Source organism: Engystomops pustulosus, chromosome 5, assembly GCF_040894005.1.
Source record: "Engystomops pustulosus chromosome 5, aEngPut4.maternal, whole genome shotgun sequence".
NCBI classification, from domain to species: Eukaryota; Metazoa; Chordata; class Amphibia; order Anura; family Leptodactylidae; genus Engystomops; species Engystomops pustulosus.
Window position 1 is genome coordinate 87,530,399 of NC_092415.1, and position 14,248 is coordinate 87,544,646.

The 14,248-nt window shown below is 44.3% G+C and overlaps 1 long non-coding RNA gene across 1 annotated transcript; it reads left to right on the plus strand.

Moving 5' to 3' along the window:
- The first annotated feature begins 338 nt into the window (after positions 1–338).
- LOC140134078 (uncharacterized) lies at positions 339–10,498 on the plus strand. The gene is made up of 3 exons (XR_011856071.1): positions 339–434; positions 9,606–9,748; positions 10,249–10,498. It is a non-coding gene; the product is annotated as an uncharacterized lncRNA (long non-coding RNA).
- The last annotated feature ends 3,750 nt before the right edge of the window (positions 10,499–14,248 follow it).

Sequence of the window (14,248 nt, forward strand, 5' to 3'; positions counted from 1 at the left end):
ACCTCACTGCAACTGGATCTTCTGTCAATCATACCGGCCCCTATTTCCCCCATTAAAAAGGGCCTGCTTTGCTCAGATCCTGAGGATCTGGAAGATCTCCCAACCCCTATGGTGATTGAGAGGATCCAGGAACTTCATTCTATCCATACAATGGAGCAGATGACTCTGCTGATCCAGGAAAGTCAATGACCACTGGCACATTGTAAAAATGATCAAAAAATATATAGTCTCTGGTCATACAAAGCCCTGTCATGGCAATAGACCGTCGTTCCTCAGTGACGTCACAGGATGCAACATTCCAAGCACAGATGGCTATACCAACGCACGGCTGGCAATATGAAGCAAACACCCAACTTGTGTGAAGAGGGCTCAGCCCGTGAACTCTCTCCATACACCCACAGCCAACGAGTGACGTAATAATACATCACATGTCGGTAAGGGGTTAAAGGGGTTGTCCATACACAAAGCAACTTCCCTATTTTGTTTCAAAAATCATGCCTTTATGGTTGCTGCAAACATGCCTGGATGGTTGATATAAGGTTGTGAGGGAAACAGCAGTGAATTTCGAGGAGAACTAGCACAGAAACTGTTCTAAGAAATAGATACAGGATGTATTTAATATACAGATGTCTCTTCTGACAGGCTCCACAGGACTAAACCTGTCTGCCCACATACTGTATGTGTGATGCTCATCAGAATGATTTGTTCTGTGATTACAATGACTAATGCAAATCACTACAAGTCATACACATTATGAATGTCAAAGCTCCACCAATGGGGACATATTGGGGCACATTTACTTACCCGGTCCTGCGCATTCCCCGATCTGGAGTGTCCGACAAGAATGCACTGTGCCGCAATTCATTTACATTGTGCGCCCAATATCCTGCATGTGTTGCTCCCTGCTCAGGTCCGCCGGAGTTCACCTTGTTCTTCCCAGTATATGTAAGTGCATGGCTTGCAACACAATTTTAAAATTAAATCTGCGCTCTGTCCGAATCAGGTGGATCGTCCAACGGACCACCCCCGATGTCTGTTGCATGAAAGCTGGCACCGATGCGCCAAAATCCAATCGCGTGCGACACAAACCCCTTCTAAATCCCTGTCCCAGTGACGAAAACGTCAGAAAACCCAACGGAAATGCGGCCGTGGGACCCTTAGTATATAAGTAATATATAGTAAATAAGCCCCATTATATAAAAAACCTACAGAGAGCTATAAACAAGTTTTCTCAGAGCTGTCCCCTAATCCCACTGCAGTCGTTTTAGTACATACTCTCACCTCCTTGCCTCATTAGCCAGCTTGACTCCATGTCCAATAGATGCATGTGGAGGCGGACCTACCTATGTCATGAATGGCCCTGGGACAAGGGTTGTGTCTAGAATAGAGTTGCTCCTAGTACGTCCACCCTCCAGCAACTCCATTGTAGACTGTGTATTAGTGAAGAGGCTAGAATGGAGTCGCTAGATGTAGGCTCTACCGGGAGCAACTCCACTCAAGTTAGTCATCTAATGAGGAGGCTATAAAGGAGTCACTCAAGGTAGGTCCTTCCAGGAGCAATTCTATTCTATACAGTTCAGCAGAGGGAAAGACCATGCATTATATTTCTGTATAATCTCTGTACACTGAAGTAGGAATAACTTATTAGCTTCAGAAGATGGCGAAACAAAGACATTTTTTTTCGTACAGAAGGTTTATATTTTTTAAAATTTATTAAAACATAATAAAGCCTGTCTAAATCTGGTATTCCTGTGATCGTATTGACCCATTTGGAGTGCATAGTGAAAGCCTTAAAAACCACAAGAACCCACAAAATAAATTGTTCAAACACATACTGTATTTTTTTTTCTGCTTCCAAATACACAAGGAATATGAAATATTGTCACTACGAAGTACAATTTGTTATGCAGAAAATAAGCCGTCACACAGCTCTGTACACTGAAAAATAAAAAAAGGATTAAGGCTAGATTCAGATTAACGTTGGTGCCGGGGAGATGAGGAGGGGATGAGCACTGCTCACCCCCGGCCCTCTCCACATCGATATATGGCGCACGGCGCTGTATTCCGGAGAAGGATAGGACATGTTTTATCTTTCTCACGGCTAAGGAACGGTGCCGTACCCCTCATGCATTGCCGTGTGTGGGGGACGTATATACAGTGCATATTTCACCTTTGTGGTATATTTTGGTTGAAATCTTTTGCATGCATTTATGAATAAAATTAACATTTTGAAAAATTTGCAATTTTCCGATTTCTAAATGTTATGCTCATCATACAGTTAATACAACCTCCCAAATTGGTTGCTAACAAACATTAACCATATGTTTTATGTTGATGTAATTTTCTAAGTGTTATTTTATTAGGATGTTAGGAAGCATACAAATCGGCCAGCAATTTTCCAGATTTTCACACAAATTTAAGATTCAATTATTTTAGAGGCCTATTCATATTTATAGGGGTTTTAATGATTCTATTTCTTAGAAACTCCCTACAATGTACCACATTTTTAAATTGCATCACTATTTAAAACAGACCTTGTTAAGCTAGTTAATTGTTTAAGCATCGAACATGAAATAAAAGGAAATGGAAGTTCTATAAGGAATTTTCACATTTTGACACTAACATGTTTAGTTAGCCCCGTCACGGGTGCCTTTGTGATTGATATCCCGGGTCACAGAGCTTGCCTGTGGGAGAACTCACCTCTCCTGGCTCCAGCGATGATCTCCGCAGCCAATAATTGGCGCGCAAGGTCAGCAACTCGGACAAGTCACCGCCATGTTGCAGTTATGGCAACCCATCAGCAGCGTCAAGTTCCTGCGGTTCCTTCTCCTACCGTGGTTTGTCTACCTTCTGCAGAACCCAAGCTGAGACTCTCCATGCAATATGATGGCGATCCCAAGTTGTGCGGGGTCTTTATCACTCAGTGCTCTATGCACATTGAACTCATGCCTACGCAGTTCATCACAGAATGGTCTAAAGCCTCCTTTCCGGGAATGTCCTGGCATGGGTTCCTCCCCTCTGGGACAGGAAAGACCCAGTCACGGCTAATATTACCACCTTCTTCGCCGAGTTCTATTCCGTCTTTGAGGAAGCACCCCATGCTGCTTCTACTGAGATCGCTCTGCCGAATTTACGTTGGTGACTATGCGGTTCAGTTCCGTACCCTGGCTTCTGAACTAGCCTGGAATGAAGTTAGCTTGATCACTACCTTTAAAAAGGGACTTTAAGGACAAATTAAAGACGCACTGTCTGCATGTGACCTGCTGTCTACTCTGAGTGATCTCATCTCGCTGGCCACTCAGATCGACATCTGGTTTACTGAGTACTATGAGGAGCAGCGTCTTGGACAAATACAAGTCAAGATCCGCCGTCTGCGCCGCCTGGCTCCTGTCTTTCAAAGTCCACCTCTGATGCCCTCGAGGTCTGCTTCTGAGGAACCCATGCAGGTAGATAAAGCTCATCTGATACCGCAAGAGCATTTCCGACAAAGACAGGAGAACCTTTGCCTCTATTGTGCCAGCCCTGAACACTTTCTTGACTCTTGTCCAGTGCGTCCTCAGGTGTCCAGGAAATGCACGCACCTAGGGTTTTTGGGAGAAGCATCCCTAGGTGAGAGCAAAGCTTCACCACAACTTAACTTGCCTGTTTTATTGAGCTCCAGGACAGGTATTCAGTTTTAAGCCTTAAAACGTTGACGCTCTGGCCTCCGGTGGCTGAAGAGGCATTTTCTAAATTGAAGTCTGCCTTTGCCTCGGCTCCTGTTCTCACGTGGCCTGACACGGAGAAACCATTCCAGCTTGAGGTTGACGCTTCCTCTGTAGGAGCTGGAGCCGTACTCACCCAGAAAGGGCCCAATGGCTGAACTCTCACCTGTGGTTTCTTCCTTAAAGACTTTTCTCCTGCAGAAAGGAACTACTCCATAGGTCAGTGGTTGTGAACCTATGGCACAGGTGCCAGTGGTGGCACTTGGAGCCCTCTTTTTGGGCACCCAAGCCATCAATATAGCACTCGACATAGAACTCAAAGAATCATCCTGCAGTCCCAGGTGACTCAAGAAATGTTGCTCTCAGTGCTATTTTAAAGCAACACATTCTTGATTGTTTGGGACTGCAGGAAAAGGTAGAACATGTGCAAAGGGGAGGATCTTTAGAGCTCCTCTTGGCTTCTTCCTGTACAGGGGGACGATAGCAAGATGCCACAATATTAGTCCAAATTTGCCCTTCTTCTTTCAACTGTTTTGTTGACCTCTTAAGGCCGATATGATTTAAAGTTGTAGTAGAACAGGTAGTAATAAATTACTACTTAAATTGCCATGCTGGCACTTTGCAATAAATAAGTGTGTTTTGGTTGTAGTTTGGGCACCCGGTCTCTAAAAGGTTTGCCATCACTGCCATAGGTGATCGGTAGCTTCTGGCATAAAACTTGCCTTGGAAGAGTGGCGTTATCTCCTGGAAGGAGCTCTTCATCCGGTCTGTATCTACACAAATCACAAGAATCTTCTATACCTTTAGACCGCCCAGCGTCTCAACCCTTGACAGGCTCGTTGGTCCCTCTTCTTCTGCCGTTTCAATTTTATGATAAATAAGACCAGCTCCAAGATCAGACGTCCATCGCCATATAAAAACTTCAATCTTTATTTGCAGATGTTAAAACATACAGGTAGGTTCACACAGAACCACGACATGAGTTGGATAATACAACGATTATCAAATTCATGCCGTGACTCCGTCTGAACCTACTTGTATGTTTTAATATCTGCAAATAAATATTGAAGTTTTTATATGAGGATGAACGTCTGATCTTGGAGCTGGTCTTTCCTGTTCATATAGTCTACGTACTCTAAAGAAGCTGGAGAGTCCGTGCTCGATCGGTCCATCAGTGAGGAAGTCTGCATTCCAGGTGACCTGACTTACATTCTTTTGCTCTGAATTTTATGATAAACTTCCGTCCAGCAGAGAAGAATGTTAAGGCCAATGCTCTCTCTCGTGCCTCTGATGTCATTGGGGAAGAACCGGCTCCTCTTCATATTGTTTCTCCAGAACGACTGATTGCTGCCGCTCCTGTGGATCTACAGCAGCCTCCTCCTGACGAGACTTATGTCCGACCTGCTCTTCAGAAAAGAATATTAAGTTGGGGACATGGATCTCGTGTGGCTGGTCACCCTGGTGTGCAGAGGTCTGCCGCTCTCATATCTCATTACTACTGATGGTCAGATCTGGTCAAGGACTCAGAGATTTTGTGAGCTCCTGCACTTCCTGTGCCCGTAACAAGTCATCACGTCTCAGGCCAGCAGGCCCTCTCCCAGTTGCCCATGGACTCACAAAGCCATGGACTTTGTTATGGATTTGCCATCTTCTTCTGGTAATAGAGTTTCAGATCGGTTCTCCAAGATGTCCCTTTGTGCCTCTGCCAGGTCTGCCGTCATCTCCTCGTCTTGTCAGCCTGTTCTTTCTCCATATCTTCCGGCATGGTGTTCCCCTACACATTGTCTCGGACTGTGGTGTCCAGTTTGTTTCCAGGTTCCGGCATTCCCTCTGCAATCAACTGCAGGTCAAACTGGACTTCTCCTCTGCATAGCATCCTCAGTCTAACGGGCAGGTGGAGAGAGTCAACCAGACTCTGGGCTGTTATCTACGGCACTTTATCTTTGCCCGACAGGACGATTGGTTCTCCCTCTTGCCTTGGGCAGAATTTTCTTAGAATTCTCTGGACTCTGAATCAGCCAGTGCTGCTCCCTTCTTCATCTACGGGCGACTACCACGCCCACTTCTTCCTCTTGCTGTTCCTTCTGATGTTCCTGCTGTAGATGAACTGTTACAAGATCTTAAGTCCATCTGGGAGAAAACTCGCTATTCTCTACTTACGGCATCTGCCCGCACCAAAACGCAGGCCGACAGGAAACGTAGGCCCCCTCCAGTCTTCCCGTCTGGCTGTCTTCCAGATATGTCCGTCTGAAGATCCCCAGCTACAAACTCGGTGCTCATTTTCTAGGCCCATTCAAGGTACTAAAACGCATTAATCCTCTGGCTTATAAACTTTGTCTGCCTCCCACCATGTGCATCCCGAACTCCTTCCATGTCTCCCTCATGAAACGGGTCATCTTGAAACTTTTCTCCCGACAAATGGCTCCTCCTGCTCCTGTGGCTGACCACCAATGTCTATGAAGAGGTCCTGGACATGAAATCGGTTAGAGGGAGACGGTACTTTCTCGTAACAGGAAGGGGTTTGGACCGGAGGAGAGATCCTGGGAGCCCGAGGACAACTTCCTGGATCGGGATCTTCTGCAAAGGTTCCTCCTGTCTAAGAAGAAAGGGAGGCCAAAGGGGGGGGCACTGTCACGGGTATTCCGGGACCCATATCCCACGTCGCACGCGCACCCGTGTGCCCTCTGTTGCCCCAAGAGCCTGGCTGCAGGAGAACTCACATATCCTGGCTCCAGCGACGATGTCCGCAGCTCCCACTGTCCAGCGTACACGTCCCTGTCACCTGTGTCGCCTGTGGAACGACCTGGTAGTACCACACCGCAACAAGTCCAACCTGCTTTGTGGAGAGCTCTGGTGAAAACTAGGTACCACTTAGACTTCAGTCCCAGGTGTCGGCTTACGTCATCATCCGCGGTGATACAGAAGATCAACTACCACTGATCCTGACAAGCCCTAAAATTTACTTGTTCATGAAGGATAAAATGAGAAAACACATCGCACATTTGTTGTGAAGTTTCTCTCAGGTATGGCAATACCCCACATGTAGGTGCAAGCAGTGTCGGACTGGATTTCCTTAGGCCCACCAGAGGAAATCAATTTGAGGGCCCACTCTTCATTATTCCCTAGGAAATATACTCTAGCAGCCTCCAAATTGTGGTGTTTTCTGATGGACCTCTGGGGTTCAGTATTGGGTTGAGCCAGGGCCCACCGGAGGATCCTCTGGTACTCTGGTGGGCCAGTCCGACACTGGGTGAAAGGCACTTTATGGACCCATAACAGAGTTTAGAAGGGAAGGAGCACCATCACACTTTTGGAGGTTAAATTTTGTTGAAACAAATATCAGGTACTATGTTCCATTTGCCGAGCCTTGAACATACCAGAAGAAGAGAAAACCCTAAAAAGTGACCTTATTTCCAAACCCCTCAGGAAGTATAGTAACACTATTTTGGGGTAGCTATACCATTGATTACATTTTATTAACTTTTTTGTCAGGAATGCAAAAAAAAACATCTATTCCTGATACTGATTTTTACTTTAATTTTTTTTGTTTTAGACATCGTTTAGCATAGATATGTTATTTATGTACTGTATTTATTATGTATCCCATTATGTTATTTACGTATCCCTTTGTTAAACTTTTATTTGTGAATAATTTTGCTGAATAAAAACGCATTTGGAGAAAAAAATCACTTGCTTTAGCATCAAAAGTGGCGTACCATTTAGATTTTTTTGTTGATTGAGCTGTATTAGGGTTTATTTTTGCGGAATGAGTTGTACTTTTTATTGAAATCCTTGTGGTGTAAATGTGACATTTTGATCACTTTTTATCGCTTATTTTGTTTGTTTGCATGCACAAAAAAAGTGACTTCTGGTTCATTAACACATTTTTATAAAGATGATTTCTCAGCAATAAAAGAACTTCTGAACTAGGTAAAGAAGGTGCCATTCTCAACTCCTCTAACGAGCATGACATTATGGACAGTCTACCATCAGTAAGGTCTCATTCACATGACCGTGAGGGGGACCGTGATCACACATCAGGCCCCCCCCCCCATGACTTCTATTTCTCCTAGTTGTGATGAGGTGAGCAAACGGTGTCTCACCGCATCCTGATCAGACCAGGCGGCCGTCCAAATAAAAGTGAATGAGCTAGTTTGGATACGGTGGCAGAAGTCATCCACTGCATGTGGCCGTTTGTTATGTGGTGGGTTGCCTTGGAGATGCGATCATGTAACCTCTGAAGACAGTGACCTCAGCCATGCAAAGCTGTCTACAGAGTGTCTGCAAATAGAAGTGTGTTGCTATGAAACAATTTCGCTTGTGGAAGAACTTCCTCTGATATGGGACAAGCGGGTAGTAGTATATGCGGACCGCGCATCAAAGCACAGAGCCTGGCAAGAGATCACCTAACTCAGCAGTTCTCAAATCACAGGGGTTGCCTAAAGCCATCGGAGACACAATTTTATTGAATTTTTGGCATGAATACAATATTCTTGTACATGGTTTGGGGTCACCCCAACATGAGGAACTGTATTGCATTAGAAAGTTGAGAACCACTGACCTAGCTGATGGTCCCTGATGAGTGGAGAATCGTGAACCCAAAGAGGCAAGAAGAACTTGGTAAGTAACCTCTCTATACCCTCCTCAAAACTTACCTTTCCAGGTCCTTTATCGTTTTTGCTCTTTCCACTTTTTACTCCCCTCATTCCAAAAGCTATAACTTCTTTATTTTTCAGTTTACAGAGTTGTGTGGACACTTGCTATCTGTGGTACAAATTGTACTTTTCATTAGCACTATTTAGTATTCCATGCAATGCACTGAGTTTGAAAAAAATGTCATATTGCGTAGTAAAGTAGCGCAAGCGCTGCATTCTCTATGGGGCTCTGTTTTTACAGCTTTCACTGTGCTCTCAAAGTGACACCTCTCCTTTAATCTTTAGGTTGGTATGTGCATTAGGATACCAAATTTATATAGGTTTTAGTAGATTTTAACCCCTTACCGACCAGGCCCTTGTTTTGGGGTTTCCATTTTTCACTCCCCACCTTCAAAAAATTATACTTCTAACTATCTAAACTTTTAAAATTTTACATGAAAAGAGCTGTGTGAGTTCTTTTTTTCTGTCTAACAAATTGCACTTCATAGTGACGGTATTTAATATTCCTTGCTGTGTACTGGGAAGTGGGAGAAAAATTCCAAATGCAGTGAAATTGGTGAAAAAACATGTTTGCAACATTTTCTTGTGGGCGTGGTTTTAATTTTTCACTGTGCGCACCAAATGACATGTCACCTTTATTCTTTGGGTTGCTAGGATCACAGAGATACTAAATTTATATAGGTTATATTTTAATAAACTTAGAAAAATGAAAACAACAAGGAAAAAAAAAAGAAATTCTTAATTGTGCCGTATTCTAACATTAATAACTTTTTCATACTTTGGTGTACAGAGCTGTGTGAGGTGTCATTTTTTTTGCGACTTGAGATGACAATTTCATTGCTTCCATTTTGAGGAATTTACAACCTTTTGATCACTTTTTGTTACATTTTTATGTGTTGCTCAATTGTGTAAAAGTGCCACATTGTAAAGAATAGCCAGAAAACATATGGAAATAAATCATCGCTACCTGATGACGTCACAGGGGGCGATGATGTAAGCCAACATGGTGGCTCCCACACACCGAAGAGTGCTGGTGGCTGTTTACTGCAATATGCAGCAGACACCCACATTGTATGGAGCCTGTCATCCCAGTGAGCCCTCTCCATACACCCACACCCAAAGTGTGATACATTCCCCACCAGCACCATGATGTTATAGTATGTTGTTTTTTTGCAAATAAATAGTAATTAATGCATTGATAGTTTGCTTCATTTTTTTATTAGTAGTTTTTTTTAAATACATTTAGGAGCATTAACAAGCGGTGGTGTTTTGTCTGGGACCAATACAGCCGTAAGAATTCGAAAGCCAAAAGGGGTTCCTGAAATGTGGGGAAAAGACCGTACGTCTACACCAAATATATAAGCTTTCTCAACAGTGTCATGGAAGTCGGTGCGTAAGTAATTTTGACATTTTTTATAATCAATGCATGTCCTTACGCGGGGGGGGGGGGGGTGCCTTTCTATCTTGCATAACTGCACCATGCAGAAAATAATGCATGTCCATATGTAGGGTAGAAGGGAATGCTTTTCTACCTCATGTGACGCCATTTTTGTCTTCTAGATTTTGTAGGCGTTGTGGATTCTGTGCAGATTTTTCCATGTGCATTTTGTGATTTGGAAAAGTAATGTAGACAATGCAATTTTTTTCCTGTGTGGAATTTTTTAGCACAGTGAGTATCCTCACAGATTTTTGTAATTTTTATTTTATCATTGAAGTCTATGGTAGAGTCAAAATCTGTATCAATGTGGGATTTTCATGCAGAATTCATGCATGAATTGGATGCAGGATTTCATGTGGATTTTCAACATGAAAATTCGGAATGTATGCAAATAGGCATAATCCATTTTTTAATACAAAAAAATAATGAAGAATTTTTATTTTAAACATAGGACTATGGACAATCTGAAGGAAACCCCTCAAAACAAGGACAGTGGGGACCTAACCAGGGCTTCTGAGGCAGTGAAGGATGAGGTGCCAGCTGTTCTGGATGAGACCGATCAACCAGTTGCAGAGGTGTCCCCAAGTGCGATTTGTACTGCACCACCACCATCAAGGCAGAACAGACAAAGAAAGGAACCTGGATCCACCAATCTCAGCAACCGCTGCACACAAGAGATTTTTGAGCAGTTGAGGCACAGAAGGGAGAACACCCTGGATGAAGTATTCTGCAGGGCACTGGTTGCAGATCTTAAAACTGTATTGTATGAAATTAAAATGACATGCAAGGCAGCTCTGCTTAGTGTGGTCCAGGTGTGCAATGACGTTGGGTACAACATACAGGATGTGTGCCAATACATACAGCACCATCGCCAGAGGGTTGAAGAGTGTGATCCACCAGCTCCGCCTGCAAACCATTAAGCTTGGCCAAACACATATGGATATGTGAGTGGCCATTACATACATGTGCCCAGACACAGCCAGGGATCCTCCTCTGGTCCGTTTACGAGAGATCTGATGGAGCTTTAAATTTTATTTTCTCCAGAAAGTTTTTTTGCTGGTTAAAATTGTTATTTTTCCAATACAGAGGGGCAGATTTACTTACCCGGTCCATTCGCGATCCAGCGGCGCATTCTCTGCGGTGGATTCGGTTCCGGACGGAATTCATTAAGGCAGTTCCTCCGACGTCCACCAGGTGGCGCTGCTGCGCTGAAGAGCATCGGAACGCATTCAAGTTCACCGGCCTATTCCTAGTGAAGGTAAGTGCAAGCTCCGCGACACATTTTTTTTTCGTCGGGTTTTTGTTTGGCCACGCCCCCCGATTTCCATTGCGTGCATGCCAGCGCCGATGCGCCACAATCCGATCGTGTGCGGGGAAATTCAGGGAAAATTGGCGCAAATCGGAAATATTCGGGTAACACGTCGGGAAAAAGCGAATTGGGCCCTTATTAAATGACCCCCAGAGTTTTAAAATTGTCAGTGTCGTCTTTTAAAAAAATAAATAAATAACGCAACAGGCAAAGCAGGTTTATTGAGGAAAAAGCAGTAGCACTGTTGTAATGGGTATATATGTGTGTTGGGGTATATATATATCCCTTGCCTTGCTTTATTGCATTGAGCTGATGTCACAGGTAGTGCCCACTCACTTCAGGAATAGCTGAATCTGATTTAATAAGAAATATCAGATATATCTCAGGATAGGAAGAAGCTAGAAGCATTATACAGGTATCACTGGAATTTTTACAGTTACGCCTTAAGTTGCTATTTTTTTGTGTACAATATACCGTATATACTAGAGTATAAGCCAACCCGAGTATAAGCCGAGGTACCCAATTTTAACACAAAAACTGGGAAAAACTATTGACTCGAGTATAAGCCGAGGGTGGGAAATGCATTGGTCACAGCCTCCCAGCCCCCTGTAGTATATAGCCTGCCAGCCCCTGTAGTATACAGCCTCCCAGCCCCTGTAGCATACAGCCAGCCAGCCCCCTATCATATACAGCCTCCCAGCCCCTGTAGTATACAGCCTCCCAGCCCCTGTAGTATATAGCCAGCCAGCCCCTATAGTAAAAAAAAAACAAAAAACACTGTACTCACCTTTCCGACGTCCCCTGTAGGTCCTCTTCTGCTTCCGATGCCGCCTTGAGTCCTTGAGTCCTCTTCGGATTCTTCTGCTCCTCTTCGGGACACCCACTCCTATTAGGGCCTCCGCGCTTGGCAGGCACACAAAAAGACATCAGCTGCTTACCAACGTCATTGATTGTGAGCCGCCGGCATCACTAGGGGACCCGAAGAGGATCCGAAGGACCCAAGGTGGCACCGGAGCATTGGACGCAGAAGAGGACCTATGGGGGATGTCGGAAAGGTGAGTACAGCGTTAATTTTTTATAGACTCGAGTAGAAGCCAAGTTGGGGTTTTTCAGCACAAATTGTGTGCTGAAAAACTCGGCTACTCGAATATATACGGTAAGTGGCCATTTTTTTCCTCCTTTTGCCTGTTTAGACCTTAATGAAAGGAAATCTACCAACAAAATCCATCATGATAAACCAGAGACACTTAGTCATAGATCCAGGCACCGTGACTGTAGTAATCTTCTAATTGTTATCCATGGCCTTCTTCCCTCCAAAATTCAATTTTATAGCCATGTGAAGCTAGAGAGGCATGGAGGTGGCAAAAGGAGGACATAATCACAATTACTGTCAGTTCACCGTAATTGTGATTATTTCAGGGTTTGTACAGAGAGGTCATATAATTGACATCATAGGTAGATCTCAACTATTACATTCATCTCAATGCTTTAATATATATCCTTCGTTGGCAAAGAAAGAGGTCAAATGTTTTCTGTAAGTCTTCTAGAGCAGTGATGTTTTGGGGCTGTTGCTGGGCAACAAGGACTTTCAACTCCCTCCAAAGGTTTTCTATGGGGTTGAGATCTGGAGACTGGCTAGGCCACTCCAGAACCTTGAAATGCTTATTATGAAGCCACTCCTTTGCTGCCCCGGTGGTGTGCTTGGGATCATTGTCATGCTGAAAGACCCAGCCACGATTCTTCTTGAATGCCCTTCCTGGTGGAAAGATGTTCTACAGATTTCACAATACATGGTTCCATTCATTCTTTCATGTACACAGATCAGTCGTCCTGATCCCTTTGCATAGAAACAGTCTCATAACCCCATATGTTGCCACCCCCATGCTTCACAGTAGGTATGGTGTTCTTTGGATGTAACTTAGCATTCAATGTTCTCCAAACACAAGTTCTACTTTGGTTTCATCTGACCACATTACATTCTCCTAATGTTCTTCCAGAACATCCAAATGCTCTCTAGCAGGCCCAGATATGTACTGGGGACATGTCTTCCGCTGCATGATCTGAATGCTTGGTGGCGTAATGTGTCACTGACGTAGCCTTTGTCACTTTAGTCCCAGCTTTCTGCAGGTTATTCACTAGGTCTCCCCCTTGTGGTTCTGGAATTTTTGCTCAGCGTTCTTGTGATCATTTTGACCCCACAGTGTGAGGTTTTATTGGTCTTGTATGTCTTTTATTTTGGAATTATTGCTCCTCGGTTGATTTCTTCATACCAAGCTGCCTGTCCAGGACCTTGAAATGCTTATTATGAAGCCACTCCTTTGCTGCTCTGGCGGTATGCTTGGGATCATTGTCATGCTGAATGACCCAGCGACGATTCTTCTTCACCGCTGCCGGGCCGGGCAAGAGGCACCGCTTAGAGAGCAGTCCAGCGTTTTTAATGTACAGCGCAGCGGTGTTTGTTAGTGTTATCGGAGGTTTCTAATAATGCGAGTGGTGTAACGCTGCTGGGACTGTTTTAGCACTAGGAGCTACTTAATTTTTTTCAGGGTGACAGGCCCTCTTTAAGCTACAAAATGGCTGCGTCCTTAAGGGGTTTAGAATCAGACAATGGGGCAGATTTATCAAGCTGTCTGAAAGTCAGAATATTTCTAGTTGCCCATGGCAACCAATCACAGCTCAGCCTTCATTTTACCAGTACTCATGAATATTTTAAAGGGGAGCTGTGATTGGTTGCCATGGGTAACTAGGAATATTCTGACTTTCAGACAGCTTGATAAATCTGCCCCAAAGTGATTTTCTGGATTTGTTTTCACATTTTGGGGCACATTTACTTAAGCAGCCGCTGGAGTTCACAGAAAGTGCATTGTCCGACGATAATGCACTGTGCCGCGACTCACTAAGATTGTGCGCCCGATATCCTGCATGTGTCGCTTCCCTGCTCAGGTCCGACAAAGTTCACCATCTTTTTTTTGGTGCATGTAAAGGCGTGCAACACAATTTGAAAGTTAAATCCCGTGCTGAGTCCGAATAAGTCGGATTGTCCAACGGCACGCCCCCCCCCCCAATTTGCATGGAAGCCAGCGCAGCTGCGCCAAAAACCGTTCGGGAGCGCCAAAATCCCAGCGCGGACGCTTGTTAAATA